The sequence below is a fragment of the Pseudonaja textilis genome, chromosome 1 (genome assembly GCF_049901715.1).
Source record: "Pseudonaja textilis isolate UNSWEBS1 chromosome 1, rPseTex1.2, whole genome shotgun sequence".
Classification (NCBI taxonomy): domain Eukaryota; kingdom Metazoa; phylum Chordata; class Lepidosauria; order Squamata; family Elapidae; genus Pseudonaja; species Pseudonaja textilis.
Window position 1 is genome coordinate 159,004,001 of NC_141990.1, and position 15,737 is coordinate 159,019,737.

The following is a 15,737-nucleotide window of genomic DNA, read 5'->3' on the forward strand; positions in this document are numbered from 1 at the left end:
AACTTATTAAAAAAATACAACAGAGCAGAAATGGAAAGTACAAAAATAATCAAACAAAACAAAATAAATCATTGCACGTTCAGAGCATCTTGCTAATTCATAACTTCTTAGCTTATCCTTCCTCATTCCACATTCAAGGACACTGCTATATAGCAAATTTTATACCAACTATTCTGATACAGTATATTGCACCAAATATGCCTCAAAATGGCTGCTCTACATAAAGATATTATTCAACTTACAACCACAATTGAGTCCAACATTTCCACTAAGACAGACAGTTATTAAGTGAGTTTTGGCCCATTTTACGACCTTTCTTGCCACAGTTGTTAAGTATTGCAATTGTTAAATTAGCAACAAGGTTGTTAAGCGAGTCTGGGTTCCCCATTGACTTTGCTTGTTAGAAAGTCGCAAAAGATGATCACCTGATCCCAGGACACTCTAACCATCATAAATATGAATCAGTTGCCAAGTATCTGAATTTTGATCATGTGATCATGGGGATGCTGCAATAGTTGTTGCTAAAAAATTTGATAGCAAGGGACTCTCTGCCCCAATGACTGGCTGGGTGGGCATGGCTGGGTGGTCATGTGGCTGGGTGATCATGTAGCTGGATGGTCATGTGATCATATGGGTGTGGCCAGGTGGTCATGTGACTGGGTGAATGTGGCCAACTCCACATCACTTCTTTGCCCTAATTACACCAAAAGTACACATATAGACTGGGTGAAACCAGGCTCAATAGCAGTAACTGTGAGAGGGATCTTGGAGTCTTAGTAGATAGCAGTGTGCAGACGCCACCAAAAAAGCGAATGCAAGTTGCATTAACAGAGGGATACAATCAAAATCAAGTGAGGTACTAATACCACTCTATAAACTAAAGCCTTAGTAAGACCACACTTAGAGTACTGCATCCAGTTTTGGTCACTACACTATAAAAAAGATGCTGAGAGTCTAGAAAGAGTGCAGACAAGAGCAACCAGGATGATTAGGAGACTGGAGACTAAAACATATGAAGAACGGTTACAGGAACTGGGCCTGGCTAGTCTAGTGAAGAGAAGGACCAGGGGAGACATGATAGCGGTCTTCCAATATTTGAGGGGCTGCCACAGAGAGGAAGGGGTAGAAGAGGAGAAATATTTGTGTGATATATTTTGCTTGTCAAATTTAAAAGGCCATTGGACTCCATAAAGGTTGTGACAGCAATAGAAGTAATGATGTAACCATGAAGCAGCAGCTAGGCAAACTGCTGAATAGTCTGAATTATGCTTTGGAAATTGTGTAATGTATGCTCTGAAAATGAGACATAAGGTAAGCTGTCCTCTACAAAATCCACTCTGAACTTACCACACTAAACCTGATATGAAAAAGCAGAGCAATTTACTAGTTTTGAAGAGAAGGATATGTAATAAAGAAAGAAGATTGGCTCCAACCGTTTTAGGAGATTACATAGTTTTTTTTACCTAGAACATTCCCAAGGCAGTAATGAATACTGTATTAGCTGCTCCAAATGTTCTTTTGGCTAAACATTGAATCCAGGCATAAACGGGGGGTGGAGGACGGTGCCAGACTCTCCCCCCATGCCCCAATTTTACTCCCAGGAGGCCTCCCTACACTTATCTGGGAGCAGATAGCCCTCGTGGGGACTCCTGGAGGGGCGAGGTGGGGCGGAGTTGGGTGAAGCGGGGTTGGGCCAGCCAGGAGTGGGATTTGGTGGCTCCCCAAGCCTTGCAATGTCTTAGCTAGGAGCTGGCCTGAACCCCTGCGAACCCCCAGCAGTCCAGCTCTGGTTGTAAGTGTGAAAAATAGTCCTAAATCACTTTGTTGAATGCTGTTATAACTTCAGTTACTAAATATAAATGGTTGTAAGTTGAAGACTGCCTGTATTACCCTTCAAGAAATTGCAGACATTCAAAGTTTGTTCTACTAATTAAGATGGCACTTCTGGAAGAGATGTTGAGTAACACTAAATTAATCAACAATAAACAGTTGGTCTAATGACTTTCCATTTGTGTTCATTACATTATGTACCCAGTAATGGTTATTTTCTGTTTCCACTAGGCCAATGTAGCTTACTCTTAAATTACTCAACAGAACATATATTTTTATTGGGAAGTACGAATAAATAAATGAATTCTTAGTAAACAAGATCAGAATTTCATTTATTGCCTTCAATTTAGACATATGTAGTACTTTAACATGTTAATTCCTATGGATTTGGTACATCATTAATATCTACTACAAACTATACTTACCCATGGTACCCAATGAACTAAGGAAAAAGGAAAACATTTTGCTTAGCTGGGATAACAGAATTAGGGTATGCATCCATTCACAGAAAATGCAAGCCCATGAAACATTCTGTTGAGTGTAGGGCTTTATCTGTCAGCCTGTATTTAAGAAAAACTACGACAATTAATTATGTGTTAATTATACTTCCATGTGTTAATTATACTTCCATGATTGTCTGTTGTTAATCATACAGTGGTAGGCTGCTCCCCAGATATATTCTTCTATATTTCCCAGGCTTTAGGAAAGAAATCAAATGGGAGGAGGGAAGTGCGTCAAGACTGATGGTAGGGTTTACAAGCAGATGACACTTGTATTTTTTAATTTACTGTGGATTGGAAAGAGAAATGTAGCAAGACAACATCTAAATAAACATGTTCACGGTGTGACAGAAGCATTCCTGACATTGTGGGAAAGGCATTTTAAAAGAGTATTCTGCAATTTACTGTGTACTTTCTTGCAAATGCTGAATTATAACATCCTTTATTTATAAATATACATGCATAAAATTAAGTAGATGAACTGAAGCAATAATCAAAATATATTGTAATCTAGATAATGAAACCTGTTTGGAAGAAAAGAAAAACCAGTTTCATCTAGTATGCAGTTTAGAGTCTCAAATATTTCAAGTTTTCATAGCTAATAAAAAGGCTAAAATTTACTGAATCTGTGAACTTCTAGGGTGAACCCTGTGGCTTTAAACCTATGACTATTGCTTGAAATATGTGAAAGCAAGACACATTTAACCTGCCAAAAAACTGTTGGGAGGCTAAGATCATGCAAAAGTTCCTTAATCGAATTATAGCATTTCCTGCCACCTTCCAACTGTGGGAAGCATAAACACATGCCTTTCTTAGCTCCATGAGATCAACACTCCAGATACATGGATTTACCAGTTATGCCTTAGCTGTAGACTTTTACAATTGGAATTTGAATACATTTAATATCACATCAAATGGGGGACTGTCACAGAGAATAGGGGTTAATTTATTCTCCAAAGCACCTGAGGGCAGGACAAGGAGTAATGGATGGAACCTTATCAAAGAGAGATCAAACCTAGGATTAAGGAGATATTTCCTGTCAGTGAGAACAATTAATCAGTGAAACTGTTTGCCTCTAGAAGTTGTGAGCGCTCCATCATTGGGTATTTTTATGAAGAAATTGGGAAGAATTTGTCTGGAATCATACAAGATCTCTGGCTTAAGCAGGGGTTTAGACTAGAAGACCTCCGTGGTTCCTTCCAATTCTATGATGCTATATTGTACTGGTTCTGAATTGAAATTAAAATGACATTTATTAATAAATAAATTTTCAGTTGGTTTCTCATTATCTATCTTTTGAAATGTAGAAACACTTTCAAGGCATTAAATATTTGGGAGAAAAGATAAAGGGATCAAAATAGATCCCTATGAATACATCTATACTATAAACTTAAAACAAAGAAAAATGAAAATTTTAAAAACAAAAGATAAAGAGGTTTTGGTATTCAAACCCAGTTCCAAATGTTGAAGTACAGGTTCACATCATGATAATTTCCAGAAAGAGTTCTACACTAAAGATCAACTATGATAATCAAGATTACACAGATTTCACATGTATTAAAGAAATTATTCCTGAACATCCATGAAAATATTGTATGAGAAAGGCAGGGGTGGGACACGACAGGGTTAACTACCGGTCTGGGATTTACGAGCTTCTCTGCACGTTGTGAGCCGCGTGCTTGTAAATCGTCATCAGCATGCTATGTGCAGAGAAGCAGCCTCTGAAACAGCCCTCTTTTCTTGCTTTTCTAACTGCAGCTGTGCCTCGTTCGGCAGCTGAAGTTGAAAAATCAGGAAATAAAGATCAGGTAAGAGCCCGGGTGGGCAGGTGGGCAAAAACATCAGCAGACATAGAACCAGTTCTATGTCTGCTGCTCTTCAGAGCTACCGGTTCTACAGAGGTTGGCAGAACTGGTAGAAACCCACCCCTGGAGAAAGGGACTGAGAAAATCTAAAATGCTAAAGCGAGCATTGCAAAGAAGAGGCTCTTTGTAGAGCTGATAGTTCTTTAATTTATACAAGGTGAAATCCTTCTCCAGTGTTTTACATAACAACAAACTACTGTTGCAGTCTATGCCCTTTTCGGTGACTTGTCCTTAAAAGAAAATAATCTGAAAGTTATTGTAGAAGCCACTGAATAAATATATCCCATCATAGATTCCCTTGCATTAATCTTTGGACATATAAGAGTGCCAGCAGAGCTGAACATTTTAAAAATGTTATACAACAGAATGAAATGTCAAAAGTTGAAAGGCACAGAAATACCACAATCTAAGAATTTTATGACTGTAAAGGTCTGCCGAGGAATTGCTATCATTCCTGGATCATCCTGCATTCTGAATAATATCTATGCGTGCCAAGCTGGTAGAAAACTGAGCTCTAATAAAAAGGGTTTTCATTAAAAAGACCTGTGCTATAAATATTATTTACTGCAGCCTTGCCCTTGCATATCAAGGACAGAGACATTCACCTGAATTGCAGGTTAGACTGATTCCTGCATTATATATTTTAGTTAAAATATATAAGTTTAGTCCTTAAATGTAATAGTTATTGTTTCTATTATTTTGAGTATGAGAACATCGTCTTTAACGATCCCACTAATATATGACAGAGAAGACAATCTATCAATTTTTCCAGCCTTAAGTACTGTAGATTTTTATTTGTCAGTAAAAGCATCTTAAACTTGGCTCAGTGGCAAACTGGCAGCGAGGTCAACTTCTATAAAATAACTGTAATAAATTCACCATTAAGTTGCTGTCTTCAAATGTTAAGCCACAACTTTATGCATGAACTGCAATTTCTGGCCTAATCTCAAAGGCAGAAACATGTAAAAATTGATGCAATAATGCAATCTTAAGTTGCTTTTATATTTTTGTTTTGTTTTGTTGGTCTCTTCAAGTCAGTGTTGACTCCTGGCAACTGCTTGAACACATTCTTACAGTTTTCCTGGCAAGACTCAAGAAATAGTATGCCCTTGCCTACTCTCTAGGTTGAGAGAATGAGTTGCCCAAAGCAGGTCTAGAATTCACAGTCTCCTGGTTTATAGTCTGATGATTTAACCACTAAACCAAACCTGCTCCCAAATCTTAAGGTTACTGCTACACAAACTATGGAAAGTAATAACCATTAAAGGCAAACCAGGTGGAGCTTGAAAAGTCACTTCTTAATAGCAAGAATTTAAGGTGAACCCAAACATACATGCTATCTTACAGGTGTAGGGTAGAATGTGCATACATTTATTTTTATCCTGGAAAAAATTATTAGTTACAATGCCCCTGTCTTGCTGGGATGCAGTTTCAGCTTTCTGGCGTCTCATACATTCAATAACTGAGACATAGATCAAAGGGCCACATAATTTCTGTTTCTGGGGATATGTATAATTTTATTTTTAAGTATCATCATCAAATACACTTCTCATCTCATTTTTGACAATTAACCCAATGATAACAGACTGAAATATACAGGCTGATATTCTCTGAACATACATATCTCCCTGAAAGCAATCACAGAAGGAGACAAATGAATTCTAGAAATAAACATGCACACACCCAAAGATCGCAGCTAAGTATAGAGAAAATCAGGAAGCAGGATATAGATGGCAGATGGTATAACTGATCTTGCCAGTAAAACTTTCCTATGCTCTATCCCTTTGGCTCTACTACAATAACCTCCGTTTGGAGGTACAGATTGATTTTATTAGTAATGTAAATATTTTTATATTTTGTTTATTAAAGTCAATCTGTACCAGCATATTAAATAAGAAATTAAATTTGATGTGATTCTTGTTGTAAAACATCTTACAATTAAAAATCAAATAGGTAGAAAATGTTGCTGAAGATGCTGTTCAATTCCCTTTTTTAAAACAGTTCAAATTAACAAACTGTAAAGGGAGGTGTGTATTGTAGATTGAGACAGATTTGGGGATAATATATGCTATTTATTGGCAAAAACTGGAACATTATGTTAGAATTTAGGGAAATAAATGTTTTTAAATAAAAAAATGTCTTTATTCCTACAAGCCAATTTTGTTTTTAATTTTTTCTTTCATTTCAATAATGGTTTAAAAGCTATAAGCTATAAACAATGTTAAGTTGTTCCCAGTGAAAAGAATGGTTTAAACAATCTATACAAATCTAAAAATAGTGAACTGAATTTGTAATTAATTGTACTGAATGGTTCTTTAGTCTTTAAAAATACAGTGAAAAGGTCTCTCTACTCAAATAGAAATTTGATTTATTCATTTGAGTCCTAGAATTCAAAGCTTATTAAACATGCCCCCCCAATTAGAGAAAGATTAATAAGTACTACCCAAGAAAGTGCATTTTAGCATCTTCCTTAACAAAATATTTTGCAAAATTAATTAATAACAGCAAGTAGTAAGTAAACAGTAAGTAAATCTAGTAAATCTCAGAAGAGGATTCTAAGAAGGATGCCTTTCTGAAGAATGAAAAGAATTCAGAACAATTGTAAAAGTAGAAACAAAAACTGCTTTGCAAGAAGAGCAAATATTTTGCATTGCTGTCAAGGTAAAAAGATGAACATGTCCATGTAGATATTAGAAGTCAACTTTGACTTGAAAGATGAATCATGTCATGATTTATGGCATGACAATAAAAACAGAACCAGGATATAACCGCATACAATTTACTAAAACCAGCAATGAAAAAAAATTTTTTTTAAACGTCAGTCTTTTTAGATAAGAAAAAATCAACAATAAACTGAATGGTAGAATGAGCAAAGAATTATGTATTACTGATTTTCAGTTGATCATTTATATATCCCAATTAGATATAACTTTTTATGAAGAAACTAGTTTTCAAATATAGATTTGAAACTTTATCAATAAGCTTGTAAAGCCTGGTGGAACTGACCTTTACATATGACCTTCAGCCAAGTATCAAAGATTTAAGTATAAAAATAATCGTATAGTATAGTACGGTACTATAGTGTAGTATAGTGATAGTAATATCATAGTAAATTTAACTGTATTAACGTTTCCAAAACTAATTAGACTATATACTTAAAAATGCATATATTCTATAGGTTATATGCTATCAAATTAAATAAGCATGACCTAGTTTCCCCCTTTTATGATTTTATTTGTATATACTGTCTTATTAATAAAATGTTAATAGTTCTTTAGAAAAAAAAATCAGTTAGAATTTTTATATTGTAGGCTTATGCATAAATGAATATAATGACCTATTTTGTTTCAGAATGGGAATACTGAGATTGATAGCATTTAAAGTATTTTAAATTAATAGAATTTTATTGATTGATTTATTTAGCCTATGGCATCTTCACAGATTCATAGAATTATAGGGTTGGAAGGGACCTTAGAGGTCTTCTAATCCAATCACTCGCCCAAGACAGGAGACATTATACCATCCCAGTCATTAAATTAAATCTTTCATTTAAAACTAATAAAATCAAAACTATTTAAAAAAATTTCATTTAAAGTGATTGGCTGTGATAACTGATAATCTGTTATTAGTTGCAAAAGTAAATTGTGTAATATGTCGTTACAGCCCCTTTGTAAACTGTACCTTACACATATGACTGTTTACTATAACTTATATTATGCAATCTTTTTCTGTTTATATTGGATTGAAGGAAAAATTAAAAGTTTCTGGAAAAGCTATGTTATCAGGAATTTCACATCTAATTTAGGTTTCATGTGGACTGTTGTCCTGATACCACTCAGTCATTCAAGCTGAACAAGTCAAATAAATATTGAAAAGAATATATAAACAAGAAGGAGATATCTTAAATTTAGGAAAAATCTCAGGTAATCTGAACTTAATTGAAAGATTATAAGACATGAGAAGCTATGTAAATGAAATCAACATCGGAAAGCCTTGATCCAGTAGCAAAATCATCTTAGGTTTGTATGCATGTGTGTCAGCCCCGGATCTACCCTGATTCAGATCCAGGGCTGCCACAGCAGGGGATGGGCAAGATGTGGGAATGAAGGGAGTATAGCCACAACAACATTCTTTCTCCAGAGATCAAGGACAAGTTGCTGGCATTTGGAAGGGAGTGACTGGAATTGGTGGTAGTTGAGAAATGAGATGGATTCAGAGGTAGTATTCAGCAGGTTCTGACCAGTTCTAGAGAACCAGTAGCGGAAATTTTGAGTAGTTTTGAGAACAGGTGGTAACCTTCCTCCAGGAGTGGGGAGGGAATGGAGGTTTTACAATATCCTTCCCCTGCCACGCCCACCAAGCCATGCCACACCTACCAAGCCACCCCCACAGAACTGGTAGTAAAAATTTGGAATCCCACCACTGGGTGGATTGGCTAATGTGACTGGGGAATCATAAAATGGGGTGGGGCGTGAGTTTTAGTGTGGAAGGCGGAAAACGCAGGAATTCAGATTCAGGTTTTCCCCAGGTGTGTCAACATGACTTCTCTAATAAATTCTTACTTTGATGGACTTTGTCTTGGAGTTTTGAATTGCATGGAGAGTTTAATTGGAATGCTGGCATTCTGTACTTTTGAAAGAAGTCAGCTAGACAGTGGTCGCCAACCAGTGGGACGTGAGAAAATTTTGGTGGGCCGCAGAGAAATCTCACCTCCAGAGCACGCCCCAAAGCAATTAATCCAGGCTGGGCTGTGCCATCCACATGGCCTGCAGGAACGCTCCCTGCCCACTTCACTCCTTACCCGGTAAACTTGCCTGCTAAAATAGCTATTTTTCCTCTTTCCAACCATCATCTGTTCTGCTGTGCCAGGAGATTTAGATTAGCTAGGAAGCAGGAAATGGTTGGATTTCTTGCTTTCTAGCTAGTCTTTAGATCTTCGGCTCTGCTTCAAAGTACAGAGGAACCTCCCTTGGGACTGAAGGTTTGCTTGCAAGCAAATTCAGTGCAAACTCATAGCAAGCAAATTTGAGAAACTGAGCTAGCCGATGGCAGATAGATAGATCACTGAATGATTCTGTGAGCAACTCAATCTGCTTGCCTCAATTTACCTGATTTTGGGTAAAAGTTGCTCTTTTTTAAAATAAAAAAATCAATATTTACATGCATGGTGTGTTGTGAGTTAATTTTGTGAGTTTGCTTGCTAGCAAATTTTATGTGACAGACTGAGCTAGCCAATGGCAGATAGATAGACCTCTGAATGAATCTGTGAGCAACTCAATCTGCCTGCCTGCTTTGCCTGATTTTGGGTAAAAGTTGCTCTTTTTTAATAAAAAATTCAATATTTATATAAATATTTATAATATTTACATACAAGCCATGCCCAGCCAGTCATAGGTCCACCAAGCCACACCCACAAATTAGGCTACACTCATAGAACCAGTTCGTGGTCCCTGGGATCTAAAATTATGAGTTTGGTGATCCCTGAGGTCCAAAAGGTTGGCGACCCCTGAGCTAGACTATCTTGTGGAGCAAAATATTACATACTGTATAGATTACTTTAGAGACACTACCAAAGTAGATACCTGTAAGTGACATGAAAATAGAACACCTCACTGAAAAGAATCCATCTTGGTAAAGTCACAGGAACCACATATTCTACTATCTGAATTTTTGTTCAAATTGGTCCAACTCTTTTTATAACTTTAGTAAATCCAACAGAAATATAGTATTGCTTATTGTCGGGTTATATATTTTTCCAATCTTTACACAAGCTCATTGGAGGTGATTTTAAGGACGACTACAGAATAAGCCTTTTGAATACCCTTGCCAAAACATGTCCATAAGATCTGCTAGAAAACTACAAAAATGAGTAAATGAATATTAGCTTTAATATCCATTGCAGGCTGGATTTAATAAGAAATATGCTGCTGTTGGATAGAAACTTCTTGTGAGCATACTCTACACATTTAGTCATCAAGAGTTTGTTCATCCCTCAATTACTGAAAACAGATGCAAATTCTATATCTTAAATTGAATAGTAGAGGAAAGCATCCTTTCTTTTTGTTTTCTTCAATTGGTACTCAAAAGGTTCTACTGACTCTTTATGTAGATATTATGCTGCTATTTCATTATTTGCATGCAATTGTTTTCTAAAACTGGAATTTATTGTAAACAGAAAGGTCTGTTTCTTTACAAAGTGGTGGCATTTTCTAAGATTATTGCCATTATAAACAGTTATGAATAATTACAATGAGCAGTGCCAGCTGTACCTAACTGCATATTCATTTTCTGTCTGTAAAATCTGTATCAACCCACATATAAGCTATACTAAGAATTTTCATCTATTAGAAGCAATGCTAAAATATGTGTTGATGTGTTTATTTCCCATGTAGAAATAAATGAATTTTATATAATTCAGAATATGTTTTTGCATATACTTCAGGCAGTATTACACAATATGACTGATGCAATATTTAGAAAAGAAATGGGTCTTGCTTTTCAAAATGTAAATATGTATAGATCTATTGTTTCATATTTTTTCCAATATAAACATTGAAAAAACATTTATTTAATAAAATTCTGCTGTTTAGACTAGCAGAATAAAGAAGACAAGCTACAATTCTGTACTTTACATAATTTAATGCTAAATTAATGGATTACCTATCAGGTTACCATCTCAGGATGCAAGATCTTTTAGGTTTCACTGTTGGTGCCAAATAGGGAAAAATATAATTCAGTATATTTCATCTAAATCACATGGTAAAATAGCAACTTATTTACAGAAACAGACTGTCTTCTCTAGGAAACTTGTAAGATTTCAAACTATGCCTCCAGAATATATTGATAGCCACTGTAAGTGTACTGCATTTAATAATGCTTTCTTTATGTTTCTGCATCAGGTAAAATCCAGTACATTATGCAATACATTTTATAGTTTATTCTATACAATTCAAAATTATGCTTTTTTTTCCTTTCCCAAAATTTTTATAAGGTCAACTTCAGAATTAGATGGCTGCTGGCTGAGGTTGATGAGTTTCTTACCAGTAAAACAGCTTTGTTTGCATTTAGCAACTAGAAGGTTACATATTTTATATGACACATAACAGATGAAGCAAACTGTTGTGTTCCTATAACTGGAAATGGTTTCTATTTACAAAATGGGGAAGGGAACAATTAACTCTGCATTAGAATCCACTACACTACTCAGTCTGCTTCCTAATCCTCCAGAGCATATTTTAAAATATCATTATGCAAAGGCAGTTCTAAGCCCATATTGTTGGAATTCACTCAGAGTATTATTTGTTAATATTGTTAATACGTAATAGCTTTAATTTTATCTGTACTTCTGGCATTTTATATGTATTTATTCTTTTGATCAATATTAATGTATGTATATAATTAATATATTAATCATACTATCCATACATCCATTATTAATATTATCACATCTATCACAAACAATGAATACATAACATAAGATAGTATCCTCTAAGGTTTAAAAATGAAAAAGATTACTTTTTACTGTATTCCTTTGAACTGATCATGGCACTCATTTTTATCAAATTACTTTTCACTTCCACAAAGGTTCAGAATGAAGTATATAACCATGAATTATTGTATAATGAAAGCCTTTTCTATTAAATATTTCAGTGACATATAGCTAAAAATGAAATACTACAACAACTCAGTACAAAACAATACGAAATGTTTGTGTTGACTAGATAAATAATTACTTTATAAGTTTACATGGTATGAAAAATTAGAATTAAAGTGACCTGTTTCTGATGAAGATTTTTGGAGGATATAAAATATTATGCTCTTAAAATGTGACCAGTAAGTGTTTAATTAATAACATGTATAGGATATTAATTTGCAGGTACGTTCAGAACAATATTATATAAAATTATTATGTAATATATAACTATTATACAGATATAAAAGTAAAGGAAAAAACAAACAAAATTAAACACAAATGATAGTCTGAATGCTTTTAACTTCACATTCATATTAATTTCTCAGTAAGATTTTAAAAGATTTTCCCATACCAAAATTTATTGGTGTTACAGAGCAAATCTTGATATCTCTGTGACATTTTAAGTATTGACACATCAAAATATATTTTCTTGAACTGTTTTGAAATAATTTTAGATTCTTAGGAAAACTAATCACTAGAACATAGGAAGCTGTCTTACACTAAGTGAGGCCACTGGTTCATCTATACTGCCTATTTGGATTGGCAGCAATTCCACAAGGTTTGAGGTAGGTTTCTCTCCATGAGCAGTAGAATGAGAAATAATGAAGAGTAAACCTGATACATTATGCATGCAAACCTTGTACACCGGTAAATGAGAAACACAGTTTGAATCCACGCTCTTTGGTAAAGGCTCTAATATTCTATTCTTCCACTCTATTGCTATGTATAGCATTTTTTTATTGTTTCTTAATAACCAAGTTAAGCCTGACATTTATACTATTTTCCACATTGCAACTACAAGCCCTTTATCTCTTATTTTTCACAGTTATTAAAATATATAATCATTCCTGTTATTCTAAGGTTCATCTTGCTATTCTAAGGTTTCAATTCTTGCTATCGCTAAGGTTCCTGCTATTCTGTGACTTCTCAAAACACATTAAAAGAAATGTTTGTAAATCAAGTTGTCCAATTAAGTTCAAAGATGTAAAATGTTTCACCTTTTCTCCTGGAAGCAACTAATAAGAATCTCTAAAAAGCACATGCATTTTGATTCACCACTTATATTTAAAAGCTGTCATTTTATTTACCCATTTCCTTTAAAAAAAAAGAATTAGTAAAGTTCTCATTTCCATTATTGTCCAAATAGAAACCCTTTTAACAGTATCATAGCATATTCTGATAGCTACACTTGATATTTTACTGTATCACTGAAAATTTCTATACATAACTAAACTGCCAACTAGTTTTAAACAATTGTTCAGTATTTGTAAGGCAGCTGAGCTGTTATTGTCATTCTCTAAACCCAAAAATAATTTTACATATGTAAGAATAGGATAAATCAAGTATCTTAGCTATAGTAAAAATTACCATATCTATGTTACTGGAAAAATAACACCAGATATACAAAAGGCAATACAAATGGTCAGTTGGTTACCTTGTTAGATTCTCAGGAAGGAAAGAATTTGATCAGATCAGGATAAATTTTATTAACGAAACCATTTCAGGAGCCCAGTATGGCAAAAACTGAAGCTATTAACAATGAGTGATATATTTATTATGGCATAAAGTTTTATTTCATTTGTTTCTTAAAATGTTGTTGCTAGTTGGCCACCACTACAATATATCAACATGGACACAGGCAGAGAAGTGAAATATAAGAAACCCATCTTCTGAAAGCCTTATAAATATGCAAAAGAATGGCAGTACTCTACAAAGCAGAAACATCTGTCTATCTGTATAAATGGTGGCTAGAGCTCAGAGAGATCTTTCCCATCCTCGCAGGCAGAGGTAGCTCCAGTTTTATTTCTCACTATGTCCCAGGCTGGCCCACAGGCCTCATTAACACATGCCACATCTTTAAATGACAATGTGGCCTGTACCACTTTCAAAGACCGCAGACAGGAGGGTGCTATTTTAATGATACAGATTGCCTAGCCATTCGGTAGAGTTTCGGATATAGGTAAATCCCAAACTCCGACCCACCAGGCAGGAGGACACTCTGCAGAGCTGCTTCCCTGCTGCTGGAAATCGAATTACGGCGTTTCCCAAAACAACGAAGGAAAACTTGTGCAAGGTTAAACTTGACATCTCCAGGCGCCCGGTCTGAATGCAATCGCTGCCCTCCGGACTTCACCATCCCGTGAGGTTGTTGCCATGGGGAGCTGCAGTGCAGTCTGTGTGAGAGCGTGGAGGAAGGACCGGGGCCGGCCAAGCCAAGGAGAGGAGAGGGAAGAGATTCTGCGCCCTCTCGCCCTTCCCCTCTACAGCCCTCGGAAAAGGCGAGCCGGGAAGGGGCGACCACACAGGACAGACCTTGGACAGCAGCAGGAGCAGCAGCGGTGCGGCGGTTCCTCTCTCTCTCCGCTTGCACCTGTCGCCCGGCTCCCCTGCACGATGCTCAGGCTCTCCTGGCGAGGGAGAAGGATGCCCTCCGTAGGGACGGAGCCCACCCACCCCCGTCCCCCGGGCAATGGATGAAGGAGCAGCGGGAGGAAGAGAAGCAGGCTCTAAGCTTACCTCGCTCAGCCCCGGCGACAATGAACCTCGTCGGCAGCGCTGTCGGGACAAACGCACCGCCCTTTCTCCGCCACCTCTGCACGGCGCAGCCACACGCACCCTTGCCCCGCAGCCGATGGGTCGCTCAGTCCGGGCGGGCGGGCGCGCGCTCCACTCCCTTCGCGAGACTGGCGGCGGATCCCCGAAAGGCAAGGCAACAGCTTGCGCTCGAGCCCCTCCGCTCTTCCCCCACACCCTCCCGCCACGGACTGCTTTTGCGCTGAGGGAAAGACACACCACCAAGGAGGCTGGAAGTGGGAGGAGCCAAGAGGAAGGAAGGCCGAGAGAGAGAGAGAGAGAGAGCGAGAGAGACCCTCTTTGGGTGCGCATGCGTGTGAGAGTCTCCGTGGCCGCCAGCTCTCTTCCTGCTTTGCAGTTCAAGCGCGGCGCTGCCAATCGGGAATGGCGTGGCGGGATGTTGTTGTCGCCTCCCCTCCCCTCTTGTTCTCGTCTGGTCCAGGCGCCAGCCCGAGGTGGCGCCTTTCTTCCTGGGGTGTGTGGATAGCAACACATGCTCTTCAGGCCAGAGACGGTCGCCTGCTCCGCAGGGACTCTTACATTGAAGCGCCCAGAATGAGAACGAAGGTCTGTCCTTCTCTTGGTGCTGCCCAGGAAAGAGAAAGAGCCTCCATGTTCAGGAAGCCGAATTAACCCCCATGCCGTGGAGCAAAGTCGGCAACGGATATTGCCCTCTGGGGCTCTTCTTGCTGCTGCAGGGAAGCCACCGTTGCGCGGATTGGAGACGCTCTCTTGTCTCCTGAAACGCGGGGCTGCTGGGTTCGTTGCCGCAGTTTGCAAAGCAAGGGGAGCGTTTTCGAGGCCCCACTCGTGAAACAGCCGCCCATTTGTGTTCCTCTATCTCCACCAGATTTACAGCTGTGATTCTGGGCACGCCGAGAAAAGGGCCTTTTGCTAAGTGGATCTAGGTCAAGCAATAACTGGTCTGAACAGAGACGCTGGGTGCTTGACTTGGTTGGGAATGACTTGGTTGTTACTTAAAAGCATTGTAAGATTACAGTCTTAAAGTGAGTGTGTGCACCCATCTTTCCTGAAATAAATTCAAGAATAATATTACAAACCATGAGAAAATGACAGGTTGGGATGCTTTGAATTTTAGCTAGGTCAGTTTCTCATAAAGGCATATTACTGAACTGGAGCTGTTCAGATTCTGATTGAGGACAGAACATCTGGAAATCCTATATACACTTCTTTAGTGTGTTATGTAACACTGTATGTATGTACACAGAGAGAGAGAGAGAGAGAGAGTGTATACATGTATATAAAATGAAATAA

At 37.4% G+C, this 15,737-nt stretch overlaps 1 protein-coding gene across 4 annotated transcripts in view; it reads right to left on the reverse strand.

The window, feature by feature from the left end:
* The window catches only part of ADARB1 (adenosine deaminase RNA specific B1), a 66,418-nt gene extending 51,706 nt beyond the window's left edge, over positions 1 to 14,712 (reverse strand). The window contains exon 1 of one of the 4 annotated variants that reach the window (XM_026707661.2): positions 14,406 to 14,712. The gene's annotated coding sequence lies outside the window, so the exon portion shown is untranslated. The remainder of the gene's footprint in view (positions 1 to 14,405) is intronic. The other 3 variants (XM_026707663.2, XM_087919447.1, XM_026707662.2) reach the window with 3 other exon arrangements.
* Positions 14,713 to 15,737: the final 1,025 nt, after the last annotated feature.